Source organism: Misgurnus anguillicaudatus, chromosome 2 (genome assembly GCF_027580225.2).
Source record: "Misgurnus anguillicaudatus chromosome 2, ASM2758022v2, whole genome shotgun sequence".
In the NCBI taxonomy this organism is placed as follows: Eukaryota; Metazoa; Chordata; class Actinopteri; order Cypriniformes; family Cobitidae; genus Misgurnus; species Misgurnus anguillicaudatus.
The window spans coordinates 9,922,430-9,944,183 of NC_073338.2; the positions used below are offsets into that span (position 1 = coordinate 9,922,430).

The 21,754-nt window shown below is 42.8% G+C and overlaps 1 long non-coding RNA gene across 1 annotated transcript in view; it reads left to right on the forward strand.

The window, feature by feature from the left end:
• LOC141367302 (uncharacterized) overlaps positions 1-21,754 on the forward strand; it is a 138,932-nt gene that overhangs the window by 75,928 nt on the left and 41,250 nt on the right. The gene's annotated exons all lie outside the window — the stretch shown is intronic.

Here is a 21,754-nt window from a genome sequence, read left to right on the forward strand (position 1 = left end):
TCCACACGTGCGCGCCTCCCACCTGGTGATCTTATTATCGCTGACTTTCCTCACCGGCGTCACCAGAGGTGGAAAAAGTAATAAAATATTGTACTCAAGTAAAAGTAAAGTTACTTTAATAATATTTTACTTAAGTAAAAGTAAAGTTAATTGTCGAAGGATGAACCCAAGAGCAGACACGGGAGGACAGGACAAGACTTTTATTGAGACAAGACAGGGGCAAAAACAAAAACCCACGAGGGGGCAAACAAGACAGGAAGCATACAACAATAAACTAACACTAGACTAGACACAAGACTAACAATGTACTTTACAGGTAGACTACACTAAACTACACTAAACAGGGTACTCACAAGATTATTCAAACAATGACAGATCTTGGCACATGCAGGTAACAGACTAGTAACATCAGACGAACGAGCACAGGACAGCAAACACAAGGGCATTAAATAGGGGAACAAATCAAGAGGGGAACAGGTGACATGATTCAAACAATAATAGGATAATTAACGAGGAAACAAGGGGGTGGGTTCAGGAGACGAGACAGAAAGCACATGGCTATGAAAAACAAAGCCAGTGCTCTCACACAAAACATTGGGCTGCCATGATCCTGTCACTATGACTAGAAAACTGACCTGAAGACAGGATCATGACAGAACCCTCCCCTTAAGGGACGCCACCTGGCGTCCCACAAGGGAACACACTAGACACGAGACAGGACAGAACGACAAACAGACAAGACCCACGAAAACATAACAAATAACAACAACGGCAGACAGGCATAAATTACAAAAGGGTTCGGGTTACATAACAAGAAGAACAGACAAGGGAACGGAGGTGCAGGAACACAAAAGTTCATGGGAGATGGCCGGCGAGAGTTCTGTGTCCTGGGCTTTCTGGGTGAAGCAGAGGGGGGTCTTGTGAGCAGCCTGGGTGAGGCATGACCGGAAGGGGCAAACTCTGACAAGGTAGGGGAGAGAAGAGAGTCCAATGATGACACGGAGGCAGAGGAAGAAGGCCTGGTAGACGGGCAGGGTGATGCGGGTGAGCTGGGGAAAACAACTGACGGGGTAGGTGAAACAGGAGAGACGGACACTGGCTGGGACGGGAAAACGGATGACAAGACAGGGTCACTGGGCTGACAAGGGCAGGGTGGCAATGCTGGCTGCGCAGACGGCTGAAGTGGCGCTGGCGGTGCAGACGGCTGGGGCTGCGCTGGTGGCATAGACAGCTGGGACTGCGCTGGTGGCGCAGACGGCTGGGGCTGCGCAGGCTGCACTGGCTGTGTGGCAGAGACCAAGGAGGTAGCAACGGGTAGCAGAGCTGAGGCAGGTGGTTCTGAGGTCGGCTGTGAAGCCGATGCTCCTCTCCTCTTCTTCTGTCTCTTCGGGCGTGGCACAGACACTGTGGTCAGTGTAGCGAGCACAGCAGAGGAAGAGACAGACTCAGAGGACCCTTCTGACGTCGACTCCCAGGAGATCCTCCTCTCCCGCTTGCCTCTGAGACTGACGGGTTGAGACGAGCTCTCTGGGGTCGAGATGGCGAGCGCCGGGTCCTCATGCGTCAACACTCCGACGACCAGTCCCTCTGGGATAGGGGACAATGGGCAGCCCAGGAGCTTTGGAGGTGGCGTGCCGATCCGCTCCAGACGCAGTTCCCTAAGACGGTCCACCATCTCCCAGTAAGGGAGACGAACCAGTTCCCTTCGCTTCTGATGGGGAGGAAGGATATTCAGGCCAGCCACGAGATAGGAGTTCGCTAACACCTCGGAAAACAATCCCCTCCTCCCCTCAACCGACCTGGCAGAGTCCCTCACCGAGAGTCCTTCTTGAGGTGGAAAGAGGCCCTTGCCACGCGGGGTCTCGGCGACGAGGATATCTCACCACCCTGAATCGGACTTGCTTATGTCTGCTGGGTTCAGAATGGCTCGTTCGTACTGTGAGGAATTTCGAAGGATGAACCCAAGAGCAGACACGGGAGGACAGGACAAGACTTTTATTGAGACAAGACAGGGGCAAAAACAAAAACCCACGAGGGGGCAAACAAGACAGGAAGCATACAATAAACTAACACTAGACTAGGCACAAGACTGACAATGTACTTTACAGGTAACAGTAGACTACACTAAACTACACTAAACAGGGTACTCACAAGATTATTCAAACAATGACAGATCTTGGCACATGCAGGTAACAGACTAGTAACATCAGACGAACGAGCACAGGACAGCAAACACAAGGGCATTAAATAGGGTAACAAATCAAGAGGGGAACAGGTGACATGATTCAAACAATAATAGGATAATTAACGAGGAAACAAGGGGGTGGGGTCAGGAGACGAGACAGAAAGCACATGGCTATGAAAAACAAAGCCAGTGCTCTCACACAAAACATTGGGCTGCCATGATCCTGTCACTATGACTAGAAAACTGACCTGAAGACAGGATCATGATAAAGTTACTTTTTTTACAGCGGGAAGAGGTGGAGGATTCTAGTATAGTTCAAAAACAACAAGGGAATATACATCTCAAACTAGTTGTTTTTAATTCTTTACAATTAAAGTGCAATAACAAAAAGTTAATAAAATAAAAAGCTTTTTTAAAGTAAGAAACATTTATGGAATTGTTTAATGATTTTTACATGTGAGTTATGCACTTTTAAAGGTGGTCAGCAGCTTGTAAATACAATCACTATAGTAAGGTTGTAATTGATGTATTGCTGGTAACATACATTATTTTATTAAACTATATATAGTTTAAATGAGCATATAATGAGATGAGTGCCATGTCTATATACATTTGACACGTTTATTATCTTCTTACTTCCCTGACCTGGGTACCTGATGACCTTTATTCTTTCTCTCTCTCTCTCTCTCTCTCTCTCTCTCTCTCTCTCTCTCTCTCTCTCTCTCTCTCTCTCTCTCTCTGCAATGTCTAATGACCTGCGCATTCAAGGACGTTTTGAAGTTGTGTTTGACTTGACGCGAAGCTGCTAGACCTCGGAAGATAATGCACATGGTATTAAAAACGCGTCGTGCATTTTCGTACTTAAGAGCATGAATCCTACCTTTCATAGAAATGAAACACTCGCTTCGCGTCAGTGGAAAGTGGTCGCTTTAATATGACCAGGGGTTTCTTTCATAAGATTTGAACTGAGGCAGGTCTGCATTAGCGCGCGCCTGTCTCGTCCGTCTCCATGGTTCTTTTTGCGCGTTCCCCCGGGCCCCGCCCATTTACATCCGTTGCACGTCTTTATCAGCTTGCTTTTTAAAATATTTTTTTAGTCAGTAACGGATATGATTTAAAATGTAGCGAAGTACAATACTTTAAATAAAACATACTTAAGTAAAAGTAAAAGTATAGATTTTAAAAACTACTCAAAAAAGTAAAAATACACAAAAAAAGTACTCAATTACATTAACGTGAGTAAATGTAATTCGTTACTTTCCACCTCTGGGTGTCACACACCTGAATTCTATTATTTGCCCAATCCGGTTTGATTTAAATTCCCCTCGTTTCCTCTGTTCTTTGCAAGTTCGTTTTCATATGTTCATGCCCGCTAGCATGGCTAGTTCTAGTCTTGTCGTGTTATCTGTGTATTTTGCTAATTATCATTTGTGCCTTCTGCTGCCCTTGCCCTTTCAGATTTCCCAGTTCTGCCATCTGCCCGCCTGTGAATTGGAGTCTCAACATCGCTGTTTGATTGTTGGAATATCTCAAGTCTCAGTCCACCTGCTCGATTGCTGTGGCACAGCCGAGTTAGACCTCGCTATTGTGGGATTATATCTATGCGCTGTCCAGTACTGTAGACGCTGTCCAGCGACTGTCCTGCTGAAATTTTCTATTAACTTTGTTCCCTCACTCTGCCGCAGCTCCGGACTGTTTGCTGTTATTGAGCTGTCCAGCGAGTCTATAGAGAATCGGTTGCCATGGTCCAGCACGACTGGTTCAATTCCCACGGCGTTTAATTTAAAGACTGCGTCCTCCCTGTCCTAATGGCTTCCATGACGCGGCGCTCACGGAAGCGGTCTACGTATCCTACACCGTATCGGGGCCCCCATACCTTCATCCCGTGCCTTCATTGCTGGGGAACACATTTGGTGGCTGAGAGACATTTACCCATTGTGATTTATTAATAAACATCTCTGCTTTGGGATCCCTGTGTTCTGTCTTCCCTAACAGAACGAACTTGCCATTGAGATGGATCCCGCGAAGGTTGACGCACTTCGATCGGCGCTCGCTCAGCAGGGGTCTTGGTTAGGCCAACATTCTGCCCGTCTCTCCTCCACGTCTCAGGAAGTCGAGGATTTAACCTCCCGAGTGGCCGACCTCTCCTTACGTTTCGACCAGGTCCGTCTAGAAGCCACCCCACCCAGTCAGTCGTCTGAGACGGAACCCCATGCCACAGCCCCACCACCTTATGATGGCAATCCCACCTCCTGTCGGGCATTCCTCTCGCAATGCTCCTTGGTTTTTGCCCTCCAGCCCCGACGCTATTCCTCCGAGCGCACCCGGGTTGCGTATGTAATCACACTGCTGGTTGGCAAAGCTCGTGAATGGGCTACTGCTGTGTGGGATGCCCGCGATCCTTGTTGTCATTCTTTTGACGAGTTTCGTGAGGAGATGGAGAAACTCCATCAGCCGCTCGATTGGCTCGTCTAGTCCAGGGAAGGCTTTCTGTTACTGATTACTCCATTGAATTTAAGACCTTAGCGGCTGCCTGTCAATGGACTGAAGCTGCTCTCTGGGCTCAGTTTGTGGATGGTCTGTCTGATGATCTTCAGGATGAAATCGCTGTCCACGATCTCCCACACTTGCTCAATGCCATAATGGACCTGGCTTTAAGGATTGAAGCCCGGAGGCTGTTACGCAATCAGCGCCGCTCTCTTTTCGCCAGAGAGTTTTTCTGGAGGAGTCTGCCTCGTCCACTTCTTCAACTTTACCGTCTGCCAAAGCCGAGCCTATGCAGTTGGGATGGATGCATCTTTCACAGAGAGAGAGAGAGAGAGAGAGAGACGTTTACGGAATGCTTTTTGTCTTTATTGTGGAAAGCCCGGACATTTTGCTATGATGTGCCCGTTAAAAGTCGCTGCCCATAAGTGAGTCTGGGAGTCTTGGTGGGCGCTACTTCTAAACTCTCCCCTGTTGCCAGTACCCAACTCCCTGTCATGTTGTCCTTCGCTGGGCGTGATCACCCGTCCACCGCCCTTCTTGACTCTGGTGCGGAGGGCAACTTTATTGATGAGGCTCTGGTTCGCGCCTGGGGTGTCCCGGTTGTCCCTCTCCAGTCCCCCTTGGATGTCTGGTCCCTTAAAGGACAGCAGATGGCGCGGATTACACATTGCACCTCTCCTGTGAGTCTTTCTGTGTCTGGTAATCATCGTGAAGAGATTGTGTTGCACGTCCTTCATGCCTCCCTGTCTCCCATTATTTTAGGGCATGTATGGTTAGTGCAACACAATCCTGTCGTTGATTGGCAACATAATGTCATTTTGTCTTGGTCCCAGTCTTGTCATGTGTCTTGGCTTGGTCCTGCTGTTTCTGGTTCTGTTCTTTCTCATCCTCAGGTTTCGGCGGTCGATCTAACTGGAGTCCTGCCGGAGTATGCCGACATCGGTCAGGTGTTCAGTAAAGCCCGGGCCACCTCCCTTCCTCCCCATCGGCCATACGATTGTTCTATCGAACTCCTCCCAGGCACTTCTCCGCCTAAAGGTAGACTTTATTCTTTGTCTGGTCCTGAGAGAGAGGCTATGGACCGTTATATTAATGATGCCCTTCATGCCGGTCTCATCCTTCCCTCCACCTCGCCCGCAGGGGCAGGGTTTTTCTTTGTTAAAAAGAAGGATGGCTCCCTCTGTCCCTGTATTGATTATAGGGGCTTGAATGACATTACTGTTAAGAATAGGTACCCTCTTCCTTTAATGTCTTCTGCTTTTGAGCTTTTGCAGGGAGCACGGTTCTTCACCAAGTTAGATTTGTGCAACGCCTATCATTTGCTGCGCTGAAGAGAGGGTAATGAATGGAAGACAGCCTTTAACACCCCTACTGTACACTTTGAGTACTGCGTTCTCCCTTTCGGGCTTTGTAACGCTCCCTCTGTCTTCCAGACTTTGGTTAATGATGTGCTGAGAGACATGATTGACAAGTTTGTCTCTGTGTACATAGATGATATTCTCATCTTTTCTCCCTCTATGCAGAAACACACTCAGCATGTGCGCCGAGTCTTACGCCGGTTGCTAGAGAACAAGTTATATGTTAAGGCGGAGAAGTGCGAGTTTCACAAGAGGTCGGTTTCGTTTCTGGGTTTTGTGATAGCCGAGGGTGAGATACGTCCCGATCCAGCCAAGGTCAGAATGGTGGCCGAATGGCCTGTCCCCGACTCCCGTAAGGCATTACTGCGTATCTTAGGCTTCCCCAATTTTTACCGGCGATTCATTAGAAACTATGGTCAGATTGCTCAACCCCTTACGGCTCTCACCTCCACCAAGGAGAGGTTTGTCTGGGGTAAGGAGGCTCAGGAGGCCTTTGATAATTTAAATCCCGGTTTATCACTGTTTTAGTTTAGTTTTAGTTTAATTTTATTTATATAGCACTATATTTCAACAGATGTTGACCATGGTTCTGAACATAGCCAATAAAAAAATAAATACATAAAAAAACCACACACAGAACATATAAAACATAACACCAAAAATTTACAAAGTCAGACAATAACACATTTCGTGCTCATTGATTGTACGCTTTCTGTAGTAGGTATCGTTTTAGAGTTTTTTTTAAAACAAGACACATGGGTAATTTCCCTTATATGTAGCGGTACATTGTTCCATAATTTGGGCCCGGCCACAGCAAAAGCTCGGTCTCCCTTTGTTTTTAGCCGCGTTCTGGGAACCCTCAACAGATTTAGGGTAGAAGATCTTAGGCATCTAGATGGTGCATTTATACATAAGAGCTCAGAGAGACATACAGGGGCTAGCCCATTTAGAGCTTTAAAGACAAAAAGCAAAACTTTGTACTCTATTCTGTATTTTACCGGTAACCAATTCAGGGAGAATAGGACAGGTGTAATGTGGTCGTATTTGCGAGTTCTTGTAAGCAGTCTGGCCGCAGCATTTTGGACCACTTGTAAACGATCCACACAGGATTGACTAATACCTATGTAGATCGAATTACAGTAGTCCAACCGAGAGAGAATAAACGCCTGAATTACTCTCTCAAACTCAGCAGGGTTTAACAGATTTTTAACTTTGGCCAGTAATCTTAACTGAAAAAAACAAGATTTAACAACAGAATTCACCTGTTTATCAAAAGAAAGAGCAGAATCAAAAAACACACCCAAATTTTTAACAGTCGGCTTTACATAAGTAGATAGATTGCCCAGTGTTTGATGTACGCTGCCTGAGACGGCTAAAGGACCAAGCACAATTATCTCAGTCTTATTCTCATTGAGACTCAGGAAATTATTTGCCATCCAGGCCTTTATATCTGCCAGACAGGCAGTTAAAGTACATATACCAGTTTTATCATTTTGCTTGATTGGCAAATATATCTGAGTATCATCAGCGTAACGATATGACACACCATGTTTTCTAAATATTGAACGCAGTGGTAACATATATAAGGAAAATAATATTGGAGCTAAAACAGAACCCTGAGGGACCCCGCATGTGAGAGCTGATTTAGAGGAGAAATGTCCATTTATACACACAGAAAAAGTTCTGTCCTTCAAAAATGATTTAAACCAGTCCAATACATAACCTTTTATACCTGCACATTGTTCAAGCCGCGAAATAAGAATGTTATGGTCGACTGTGTCGAAAGCCGCGCTCAAATCTAGCAGAAGTAATACTACGGACTGGCCCGAATCAACAGATAATAAAATATCTTTTGACACTCGGAGTATGGCTGATTCTGTACTGTGAAGTTTCCTGAACCCAGACTGAAATTTTTCAAAAACTCTATTTGTCTCCAAAAAATTTAGTACTTGGAGGGAGACAACCTTTTCAAGAATTTTTGATATAAAAGGTAGATTAGAGATTGGCCTGAAATTCGAAAGAATATTCACATCCAGATTTGTTTTCTTCAGCAGAGGTTTGATAGTAGCGTGCTTAAAATATTCTGGAACAGTGCCTATTGATAAACTCTGGTTTATTATTGATTGTATACAGGGGCCAACAGACTTAAAAATCTGCATAAGCAAGCGCGCTGGAATAATATCGGTGGCAGATGTAGTCAACTTTAGCTTCATAATTAAGTCGTACAGAGAATTTAAGGAAATTGGTTCAAATACACTTAAAAAAACATTACACTCTAAAGGAGATGAAGGATCATAATTATTATGCACAATATGTTGTGTAATATCACTAATCTTATCTGTAAAATACTTAAGAAATCTTTCACAGATAATGGGTGGGTCATCATAATGTATATCCACAGATGGGTTCAAGGTGGAATTTATAATAGAAAAAAGGACTCTGGGATTTTGGTGATTTCTTGTTATAATGTCCGAAAAATATTTTGCTTTAGCTTCCTTGGCGGCTGTTTGATAGTTAGCTAGGGAGGTACGTAGTATGTCTAAGGACACATGTAAGTGGTCTTTTTTCCACTTTCTTTCAGCACGCCGACATACTCGTCGCAACTCCCGTGTATTATTATCTAACCATGTTTCTGTCTTAGGTTTAAGCTGCTTTCTTCGAAAAGGTGCAATAGAGTCTAAAATTTCAGTGCAGGTGGAATTAAAATGCATAAGATGTTGCTCAATATTTGAATTATTCTCCAGACTATAAACCTCATTGAAACGAAGAGAAAACTCCTCAGCAAAGGTGTTTTTAAATACACGTGCCCAAGTAAAAGGCTTCTTGTCTTTAACAACCTGTTCTACAATAGAACACGTAAACATCACAGGCTTGTGATCTGAGAAACTTAGATCACCAATTTCAATATTGTTAATAGTAACCCCATGTGTCAAAATGAGATCAAGTATGTGGCCACGTAAGTGTGTAGACTCCGTGACCATTTGCGTTAAGCCGAGAGAATCAATGAGACTACTAAACTCCTTGGCAAAGGGGTCTGCATCACAACAAACATGAATATTAAAATCACCAACAATCAGTAGCCTTTCAGCCTGTGTGGTGATACAACCTATAAAATTAGCAAATTCATTAAAAAAAGTCTCTGTTTAGCTTTGGAGGGCGATATATAACAGCAAACGCCAGGTTTTTGTCCCTTTTTAGTTGAAAGGACAATATCTCAAAGCTAGAATACACTTCGGACTTTAAAGTATGACAGTTAAAACAACTCTTAAAAACGCAAGCAATGCCCCCACCCTTTCCAGATTTCCTAGGGCAGTTTAAAAAAGAACAGTCAGTGGGCACAAGATCCGTAAACGGACTAACATCATCCACTGGCACCCAAGTCTCAGTCACAAATAAGAAATCCAGAGCATTTGTTTTAAAAAAGTCGCGTAGAATAAAGGTCTTATTTACCAATGACCTGGCATTAATTAGACCCATCTTAACTTGTACAGACTCACCATCCACCTGAGCGGCACGGTTTAGTGGACGTAGGTGGCTGTAATTGATTCCCTTTCGGCGAACACGAAAAACGGCCGACCGGCACCGCACTGGAATCTGCAGTACACTCGGAACCACAGGCTGAACACATTGCTGTATAAACTCCAGAGCACGTCGCGAAACAGAGTAGCCGCTGCCCTGGCCATAATCCATGCACGTCAGAGGAGCACCGCCAACGGACAAACGCGTAAAGTGAGCTTTTAGTTTAACTGTCAGTCCTCCTCGCTTCCCTCGTCGTCGGCGGCGATTTTTTCGAGAAAAATCCCATGGCACTCTGCGTAGGTATGCTGGAATAGACGTCAGTAAAGGGGGCGGTGGATATTTGGAGTAAGATCCACTTTTAGCGGTGTTTAAACCCGCCAGTACATCTTTCCTTATATTAAGGAGAAATTGCCGGTCATACACCACATGAGAATGAACCGTATGAGCAAAAAATGAGCTTGTATAACCAACACACAACACAAACAGCACGGTGAGCAGACGGCTAGCCACACACATCGGCGCCATCTTGCTAATTCCCGTCACTGCTCCTGTTCTTTCTATTCCAGATCCTTCCTCCCAATTCATTGTTGAGGTGAATGCTTCGGATGTTGGGGACTGGCTTTGGGTGAGTGCCGTCACTGGTTGGAGGGGACCTTGGAACCCTTCCTGGTCTGGACGGATCACAAGAATTTAGAATATATACGTTCAGCCAGGAGGTTAAAATTATGTCTGGCTCGTTGGGCGCTCTTCTTTGACAGATTTAACTTAATTCTCTCGTACCGGCCTGGCTCTAAGAACACTAAACTTGATGCCCTCTCTCGTTTGTTCGATGTTTCCAGTTCTGACAGAGACGAAACCATCCTCCCGGAGGGGCGGGTGGTGGGGGCTCTGCGCTGGGGCATCGAACAGCGAGTGAGGGAGGCCGGATGGGAGGAGGAAGTGCCAGAGGGGTGCCCAGCGGGTCAGCTTTGGGTTCCGGAATCGCTCCATTCCGAGGTCATCCGGTGGGGTCACGAGTCCAGGTTAGTTTGTCATCCTGGAGTTCGGAGATCGCTGGCTGCCGTCCGTCAGCGATTTTGGTGGCCCTCTATGGGCTCCGATGTCAGACAGTTTGTGTTAGCCTGTCAGGTTTGTGCCTGTAATAAGGCTTCTCATCAAGCCCCGGTTGGTCTGCTTAAGGCCTTATCTTTCCCTTCCCGTCCCTGGTCTCACATAGCCATTGATTTTGTTACCAATTTACCTAGTTCTAGAGGTAACACTGTAATTTTGACCATTGTCGACCGCTTCTCCAAAGCGGCGCATTTTGTCCCTCTGCCCAAGCTTCCCTCTGCCAAGGAAACGGCTCAGATTATGATAGAGCATGTCTTTCGCTTACATGGTCTGCCTTCTGACGTGGTTTCTGATAGGGGTCGTCAGTTTATTTTCCGTTTTTGTCAAGAGTTCTGTAGACAGATTGGCTCCACAGCCAGCTTGTCTTCAGGTTATCACCCACAGACCAACGGGCAATGTGAATGGGCTAACTAGGATCTTGGTCATGCGCTCCGCTGTCTGTCATCTCAATATCCGAGCTCTTGGTGCCAACAGTTACCCTGGGTAGAATATGCCCATAACTCTCTCCCTGTTTCCACTCTTAAAATGTCCCCGTTTGAGGCTTCCCTGGGTTTTCAGCTTCCTCTATTCCCAGCTCAAGAACCCGATGCGGCGGTTCCGTCTGCACTAGCCTTCATTCAACGTTGCAGACGCACCTGGAGGAGGGCTAGAAATACGTCACTCGAGACTTCCAGACGAACCAAGGCCGCAGCTGATCGTCACCGTAGACCCGCGCCCCGCTTTATCTGTGGGCAAAAGGTATGGCTTTCCTCCAAGGATCTGTCTCTCCGAGGGCCATCTCGTAAGCTGGCACCTCGCTTCCTTGGGCCATACACCATTGATAAGGTCATTAACCCGGTGACGGTCAAGCTCAGATTGCCTCCTGCTCTCGGTCAAGTTCATCCAGTTTTCCATTTGTCTAAACTGAAGCCTGTGTTCTTTTCTCCACTTAACCCTGTCCCTTCTGCTCCCACCCCGCAGCTTTTGGACGGTGCCCCTGTGTTTACGGTACATCCCTTTTAGATATGCAGCGACAAGGCAGGGGTTTTCAGTATAGTGGATTGGGAGGGCTATGGTCCGGAGGAGAGGTGTTGGGTACCGGCCCGGGACATCTTGGACCCTGACCTGATTGAGGACTTCCGTCGGCGACGAGGTGAGGCCACCCTTGGACCGCCTGGTGGCGGTCGTGGGGGGGTCCTGTCATGACTTTAGTTTGATTGATTATAATTTTGGTTTCTCTGTGTTTTTGTGTTTCGTTTTGACAGCTTCACATGTGCGCGTCTCTATCACAGGTGTCATTAATGTGATCTTCTTCACCTGCGTCATTCACAGCTGTTGCTCATTTGTTGCCCAATCGGTTCAGTATATATTCCCTGTGTGTTTAGTGTGTCTTTGCAAGTTCGTTTCACATGTTCATGCCCGCTTGTCGTGTAATCTGTGTATTTTGCTATTATCGTTTGTGCCTTCTGCTGTCCTTGCCCCTTCAGAGTTCCCTGTTCAACTATCTGCCCGCCAGCGTTTTGGAGTCTCTACATCGCTGTTTGATTATTGGAATATCACAAGTTTCAGTCCACCTACTCTACTGCTGTGGTACAGCCGAGTTTGACTTTGCTATTTTGGGATTATATCTACGCGCTGTCCAGTACTGTAGCACTGTCCAGCGATTGTCCTGCTGAAACATTCTATTAACTTTATTCCCTCTCTCTGCCACAGCTCCGGACTGTTTGCTGTTTTTGAGCTGTCTAGCGAGTCCTTTTAGGACCGGTTGCCGTGGTCCAGTGTGTCTGGTTAAATCTCCACGGCGTCTAATTTAAGACTGCCTCCCCTGTCCTTGTGGCTCCCGTGACGCGGCACTCACGGGAGCGGTTTACGTACCCTGCCCCGTATCGGTCCCCATACCTTCATACCATGCCTTCATTGCCGGGGAACACACAACTTGTGACTGAGAGAATTCTGGTGGCTGAATGACGTTTGGTGGCTGAGAGACATTTACCCATTGTGATTTATTAAAGGGGTCATATTATGACATATTTTTAAGATGTAAAATAAATCTTTGCTGTCCCCAGAGTGTGTATGTGAAGTTTTACCTCAAAATACTCCACAGCTAATTTATTATAGCATGTAAAAATTGATAATTTGTAGGCCTGAGCAAAAGTGAGACGTTTTTGGGTGTGTCCTTTAAAATGCAAATGAGCGGATGAAGTGCAAACACTGATCACAATGATGGTGGTTTGTTGTAATTGAAACTCAATTGTGCTGTCAAGTACTTTTTCCTTTCTCTCTTTCTCTCTGCACTATGGCAGTGCTGTGGTTGGATATTGCAGATAAAGGGGGCGGTATTATTGTAATTCGCCTTACTACCTACCTCACAAAACAGGCAAATTCTGAACAACCTAATTTTTCACACGCTTGCAGAAAATGGCTTACCCAAACAAAGTTACTGGGTTAATCTTGATTACATTTTCTAGGTTGATAAAAGCACTGGGGACCCAATTATAGCACTTAAAAATGGAAAAAGTCTGATTTTCACGCTATGACCCCTTTAATAAATATCTCTGCTTTGGGATCCCTGTGTTTTGTATTTCCTGACAATACCACAACATGTGAAAAAAGCCTGCTATGCACACAACATTTATACAATCCAGCATATTAATTTAGGCAGCAGCTATTAACTGATATATTAAAATTAATACATTTTCAGTGTAAATAATAATTAGATGCTATTTGCACATAGCCTAAAATAATAACACATAGTGTAAATAAATTATATTTATTAAAATGATTAATGCTGCATTATTGAGAGAATAAAATCCTCTCTGCATCGATCCCTAACCTTACCTAAAAATACTTTAATTCTTGAGAACAATCGCTAGGCAATTTTACGTAACGAGTGTTTATTAAGGATTAAGGTATTTTTTATTTCTACTTTTCAAACATTTAAATAAATGCCTTTTTGATTTGATATGTGATAGAAAAAGGTCAACAAATGGCGGGAACACGTGATCCAAGATGGCGCACTATGGCGACTCGGTTTGGCTCTCTGTTTGTTTGGTCTACTTGTTGTTTTGTTCATTTTTTGGAATCCTGCGATGGACTCATTCGGTATGACAGAGCTGAAACTATTTACATCTGAGACAGTTTGCCGGTTTTACATACATTTGAGCTAGATCCACACCCTGATTTCCCCTGAAAACACCCAAAACTTCGGCAGAGGTAGAAAGGTAAGCAAAGAGGAGCATTGGTGTCCAGTTTTTTATTAAACTACCGACTATAGTTTGATAAACTTCCCACTGGAAGGGTTTCAGGACAAGCACGGCGGATACAACTCAAGCCATTTTTATTTGACATACACGCATGTGACATTTGTTGCTTAATCACAAGGTGCTATTTGCTAGTTGCTAGGTTGTAAACCTAAAACAAAACACAAAACAAAACATCACAATAAACTAATGCACTAACACAACCATTAGATATTAATTCTTAACCTTAATTATTAGTAATGACATAAGTAATTTACAGAGACTCACCGGCAAGCGTACCAGTCCTGACTAAAAGCAAATCGAAACTGAAACCAACGGTGGCGCCTGCGCACTCACTAATTATGCATATACAGGTACATAATAATCAACATATCTGTAACCTGTTATAAAATATATTAAACATAACATAAATGTTTCTGCATTTGAATAGAAAATTTCTTAAAATGCACAAGAACATAAAATAACAACACTTACAATATACAGTAAAAATACAACTGGTGGAAAGCTCTACAATTGGTTCAGTTAAGACACCGGGGAAACCTGCTTGACCTCCCGGGCTTCACTTTCTCCAATGTTCGCTCGCTTTTAAATAAGAAGTATGAGCTAACTGCCCTAAGTATATTTTACTGCCCTTAGTATATTTTTTTATGATGCTCAAATTGCGTTAAAAGTTTATATTTGGCTGCTCCAAACAGGCAGCTAGCACACATGTGCTCTTGTAATGTTTATATGGCTACCAGTCAGAGAGCATCTGCAGTGAGACACAATGACTTTACCTGGGTAAGACAAAAAGTTTAATTTTCGCTACTTATTTAGTTTATTGACTTATTAATAGCATTTAGCTTAAGAATATTTGCCAATCGGATCCAGTCGGGTCTGTGTCTTCCCGGATGGGTTCGGGTCCAGCTTTTAAATAATAGACGGGTCCGGTTCGGTTCCAGGTCCAGCTTTTCAAAATAACAGACAGATGCGGGTAGGAATTTTTGGACCCGTTTAGACCTCTAGTCACCAGCTCTCACAGTAAATAGATCACTAACGTTACAATCTGGCGAGAATAATGGAAAGTTTGGCATCCAATCAGTGGCAGCCGGTGATTTCTTTTTTTTTTTGAGGGTGCTTGATGCAAAGTTCGTCGATAAAAGAGACGCTCGCGTTTGCCAGATACTCGCATAATCTCATGCGTAATCAGAGTTTACTGTTAAGGGAGTGCCTCGCGTGTATTTGGTGAACATGAGCATCTCTTTTATCATATCACGCAGAACACATATTTTGTAAAAGAAAAACCACACACATGATACTCTGAACACTTATTTTGAATTAGCGCCCCTCGGATGAGGAGTCACGAGCCGCCACTGCATCCAATCTTATATGTTTGAGCCTGTCTCAAGATACACTTACCAACAAAATAAACATCCATTTCCAATCTCCTAACAATCATATAGGTATAGAAACCACTTTTCCATGTCAATATAGTCCCTGTCATGTTTGGTATGACACTGCTGTAATGTAATTAGGACTTACCATCTTAACCGATTAGTAACATAAACTTGCATAAGGCCTATAAATATTATTTTTAAAGGTATACTTGTGGAAATTGTGCACGCATGCCGCTCGCGACAGAACTTATATGGTGTAGTGATGAGAGTTAGGCAGCGCATCCAAATGCATTAAGATTTTTAATATAACAAAATAAAACAAGATAATCCAGGGAGGGTACAGGAACAGAGCAGAAAACTAGAACACCATAACAGATACAGCAATACTCAACAAAGTACAAAAGAAATGTCTACTTAGAGAAACTTTTAAAATGCCAATGAACTTGACATGCAGATAATTGCATCTGCTGGCGCCGCCCGCCGCGCGAGTATTTAATGAGAGGCAAGTGCAGTTATCAAATCAGCTCTTTTTGCTGAGAAAGCTGGACAAGAAAAATGTCTGGCCGGTATCAGTAGTTCAATTCAATTCAATTTTATTTATATAGCGCTTTTCACAATAGTTAATTGTTTCAAAGCAGCTTTACATTAATAGATGTAGGAAAAGCATAGAAAAGCGAGGGTAGTAATAATGTAACGTATACAGTAAAGTAGTAAGTTAAGACAAAGGTGGCGGACTCTACAGGGGATGAAAAAACCCCTAGGAGAAAAAGCCTCCTGGCTAGTCCAGGGGGAAAACTCCTAGGAGGAGAAAAACCCCTGAGAGAGATACATATATATTTATATATATAAATACTATCGGGGTATGTGGGCAGGTAAGCGTATTAAACTGGTTCTGCTGGTGGTGATTGGCATTGGCTGGGCATCACGTTGAAGGACGGTCAGTAGATCAGTGGTGAGATGACCTTCACAGCAGCAGGAACTGGGTCTGTTTGTCTCATTGTCCTCAGGGTCGAGGACGAGACAGGGAGAGAGATACAGAATCCTATTACTGTAGGGGCCGTTCACATGTAATGCAAGTGTCATACAGTATTGTGGTTTAAATCAGCTCGGTTCCAGACAGGCTACCTATTGCAGCAATAGTATATTACCCAGATGAGGTATGTGAATGCTTTGTTGTAGACAAACTAACTATTGCAAGATAAGTACGTTTACTGGACGTTTTATGTGAATGCTTTGTTAAAGAAGAATGTCTTAAGTTTATATTTAAATTAATCGACTGTGTCTGATACTCGAACATTATTTGGTAAATCATTCCAGAGCTTAGGGGCTAAGTAGGAAAATGATCTACCACCTTTAGACACTTTTGATATTCTAGGGATGATTAAGTGGCCAGAATTTTGTGATCGCAGTTTACGTGGTGGATTGTATTCTGATAGTATTTCTTTAATATACGAGGTTGCTAGGCCATTTAAGGCTTTGTAGGTGATTAGTAATACTTAAAATTGCATGCAATATTTAACTGGTAGCCAATGTAAAGATGCCAGAATTGGACTTATGTGGTCATACTTTTTAGGGCAAGTAAGCACTCTTGCGTTTTGAACCAGCTGTAACTTGTTCACCTGATTTGCATGACATCCCCCAAGTAACAAGTTACAATAGTCTATTCTAGAGGTCATAAAAGCGTGGATAAGCTTTTCTGCATCTGATGCAGACAGCAGTGGAACAGCAAACTGTGGCGACGGGACATGACGTCTCGGTTTTCTTCCTTCAAGGAACGAGGGTTACATATGTAACCGAGACGTTCCCTTTCAGTCGGTCACTACGATGTCACGTTGTGACCGACGAATTGGGAATCCCTACCCTACCGTGCAGGAGGCATGGCAAAGGAAACAAAACTTAAGACAATATTACATTCACGTGTAAAAAATGTAATTAAATGAATCCCGTGAATTGAATTGTCCACTAATCGCCTTAACTTGAGTGATGTCAATAAAGTTTCCATGTTAGAATTTTAGAAATATTAAAAACTTAAGCAAACGACAACAAAGGCAGCGTCCTAAGCTAATGGCTTAAGTGATAATGCATACGTGTACATAAACTGGTTCTATACCTCCGACTTTCCTCCAAACTTTAATTCTCCTGTATTTCTTTTTCTTCAAACTCCATGTTGCACTTAAGCTACACCATACAGCACAGCAGGCCCGGTGCGTGAGACTTGACTTGTGTTGCATTTTGTAACTTTTACAAATCATTTTCTAATTTGTGTAACTTTTTGGACACTTTTGTTACTTTGACCTAAATATAGTTTATATATAATATTTATGACTATATGGCATAGCTTTCTTCCCACCCAATTAGGCTAATAAAGTAATGATTAAAAATATGCTTAATCAACGGCCAGGCCCGGCCCGGCCCGAGGATAGTACTTTATGGATGGGAGGGGCGAGTGAGTTTTTAAAAGAAGACATAGGTAGAGTGGTCTGCAGAATAAAGAGCTTGAGAACAACTTTAGAATTCTATAACTCCACGTTCTATAAGCCCCCCCCCCATCCCCTACCGAAAATATCTTCCCATGCCTCTGTTTGCAAATGAATTCTAAACTGGTATTACAAATGAATTGCTGAGTTATATATGCACATTTGCTTTAAAAAGACGAAATCATCCTCACTGTGTAACAGTACACGACCCACTCGTAAATATTGGTAGGCATCAGTACTTTAATCATTTTCACTGCTGCACCATCAACTCCTTTTGACAGGACGAGGTAATTAAATATGTCCCATAGGTTACTTGCTGCTGACGCTTCATATCGTCTACACATGTGATGATTGATGGGACAATATGAGACTAGCCGAGCATCGTATGAAGTTTTCTCCGTGCTCCCAATTTAAAACATTTACAGGATTAGAGTTATTTGTAATTTCGCTAAATTTATAGTGAACTACACACAATGTTCTAACTTCTAAACTAGCTATCAGATGCGTCGTGTCGTGCTAGCGGAAGTCGGTTGACAAAATGCGGAAGAGCGAAGAATTAAAAAGGGGCGTGGCGGAATAAGGTGAATACCTGCGTATCACGTAGACAACACCACTGCTTAGCAGATATTAAAAACTTCGATGTGTTTTCTACATTAGAGGAAGAACTCTTCAATTGTAATATTTCAACCAGTCTGGGCAAGCAAAGTAGGCATGACATTATGACACAATTGCCTTTCTTCGCCTTCACAACAAAAAGCTCCTCAGTTACTGCCAAGGATGCTGAAGTGCTATTGCTTGTTGAAGCCTCCGCCACACTTCCTTCCTCCTCCTCCTCCTCCATGATTAAACTAAATTGGCACCACCTAGGTGTTTTGAAGTCTGATGGAAGTTTTCTATGTGCAATTTGATTAGACGGCAATCATCAGACTGATAATTCTCTTTAACCAATCATCACTGACAGGAAAAAATAAACATATAATCTAGCGACGGCGGGTTGAGGGAAAATAGCGCAGTAAAAGTACAGATACAGCCCTAAAAATGTACTAAAGTTAGGGATGCTCCGATCAATGCCGATCTCCACTAAAAATACGTGGCCGATCACTATTCTGAATCGGACAGCTGATCTTATTCACAGCTATTTCGTGTACTACGGCTTTTGATCAGTTAGTCCTTATCGATCTAAAATCACTGTTAGTTTGAGTCGTTTATAACATGCATTTGAAAAAGCAACACTCATCAAACATAATTATTAAACATATTCTTTATTATCATGAAAATACCTGAAAAGGTTTGAAGAACAGCAATATAAATATATCCTTAAGACATTTCCTGGAGCTGTGTGTCATCATAGCTGCGTGTATATTGTTCTTCGTCTACAGCGCATTTTGAGTTTCTGCACGAGAGCGCCCTCTGGCTTTTGGATATAGCGGCATTTCACCATAATTCATTGAGAAGCATAGCAAGCATTACCGGCCGATCAATCGGAGCATCCCTAACTAAAGTACAAGTAAAAGTACACTGTTTTTAAACTACTTAATAAATTACAAAACTACTCAATTACAGTAATGAGAGTATTTGTAATTCGTTACTTTACATCACTGTCAATATCCAAGCAAGGGTCGAGGCAGGCAGCAAACAATCTAAATACAATAAACAGGCACGGGTCAAAAACAGAAAGACACAGATAGGCAGGATAATACGCTCGGTATGCAGACAGGCTAACAGGTACCAGAATTAAGTATTATTCAACATACGTGGACATCACTTTTTTTGTTGTTTGCACCATAATACTTAATTCTGTGTAACTGGAACCTGTTGTACACAAACATGGACATATACACTGCTATGTGTTAAAAGAAAAAAAATTGGTTATTATATTTATTGGTTCCTAACCCCAAAATAACTGGAAGAAATCTGAAAAAAGACAAACCAAAGCTCGGATCTTAGGAGGCTAATAATGTTTAAAATAAATAAATAAAGGGGAGATGTCATATATGTGTACATGTTGTAATGTAATTGAGTGAAATCTGTGAGGCGTTACCATCTTATTATATAGGCAGACATGAATAAAAGCCAGTTCAGTTCAACCACATGAAGTTTCCTGTCTTCAATACATTACAGATACCCAAAATTAACATGATATTGGCAGAAACTGTGTGTGTTATGTGACCTTTAAAAATTAAAAGGCAGCATAATATATGGAGCAAGATCTGCTGCTAACTTCACCACAACACATCTTCAGAGCTCTAGTGAGTCTATGCTTTGATTGGTCGGGGCTGTTTTCGTGGAAATATTAGGCAGGTGGTCATGTTATGGCTGATTTGTGTATATTTATAAAAATACATTTAGAAAATGATTGCTATCAGGATGTTTTGACCTTATTAGGAATTACATATTTATTAATATCTGACAATAAATTCTGAAAAGAAAGAGAAGTATAATGTTATTCCAATTCACCATCGCCTTAGCCAAAATATTTTTCCTTTATATAATATGTTTGTGACACACAGATTATTCATTTGTTTTCATCACTGATAGAAATGCCCCCAATAATAAGACGAGGAAGCGAAATACTTATACATCTTTTTATTTTTAACCAGATGAAAAAGCTTAGGGGGGAGACAAGGCAAACACATTATTTGAAGATACATTGATCTGAGATTAAAGGATTACTCCACTTTCTTTTAAAAAATCCCATTAATTTACTCAACCCCATGTCTTCTCAAATGTTGATGTCTTTCTTTGTTCAGTTGAGAAGAAATTAAGCTTTTTAAACAAAACATTCCAGGAATTTTCTCAATTTAATAGACCTTATTGGACCCCAACACTTTAAAATTTAAATGCAGTTTAAAATTGCAGTTTCAATGCAGCTTTAGAGGGCTTTAAACAATCCCAAACGAGGCATAGGGGACTTATCTAGTGAAACGATTGTTATTTTCAGCAAGAAAAACAAAAAATACAATTAAAAATAATCGCATGACCTCACGTAATGTATTATGACATCGAAAGGTCAAGCATGACGTATGCAAATCTAACGCTCAAGTGTTTACAAGTGTGGAGAAGAGGATCGTTCTGACATTGTTGTATGTGGAATGATATTAATTAATGTCATTATGTTAGTTTATTGTTTACTGTTGGTGCATCACACAGATAGTGCAAGATGAGAAGTTGAGGTTTAAAAGTACATATTTTTTATTTTTCTTGCCAAAACCGGCAATCGCTTTGCTGGATAAGACCCTTATGCCTCGGTTGGGATCATTTGGAGACGTTTAAAGCTGCGTTGAAAATGCAATTTAAACTGTTAACTGGGGTCCAATAAACTCTATTAAATTGAAAAAAATCCTGGAATGTTTTCCACATAAAAATACATTTCTTCTCGACTGAACAAAGGAAGACATCAACATTGGATGACATGGGGGTGAGTAAATTATCTAGGATGCTTCTGTGTTTCAAAAGCAGGGCCCTTCCTGTTTACCACCCACCACCTTACAGTGCCGGCCCTGCTCTAACTCTTAAATGAGACCTTGGGGTGAACTGCAGCCCATCTCTTTGTAGGCTGATGAATGAAAAGTGGAACTACTCACGGTGGGCCGTAAGGCTCTCAGTGTCATCGCTGGGTCCTGTCAGGGGGCGAGGAGTCCCGCGGAGAATTTTCGGATCCTTAACGTCTCAGCCACGTAACTCTGCTCCCTGTGAAAGAAACGAGGCCCTGCGTCATGGTGTTGACGCATCAACACCATGACGCAGTGGTAGGTCCAGAGATGGGCAATTTTTCAAAAAAATTTATGGCCCAACCACCCGACTTAATGCATCAACACCATGACGCTGCGGTATGTCCAGAGATGGGAGATATTTCTAAACCATGTATAGCCCAACCACCAATCCTATCATCAAACGTGTCAACGTTTCATTTCTAGAAGCGTGAGGCCTTCAGGTTATATTTACGGGTGCCTCTTGGACAGAGTATAATGACCTCTAACTACATGCTAAACGTTGTAGACAA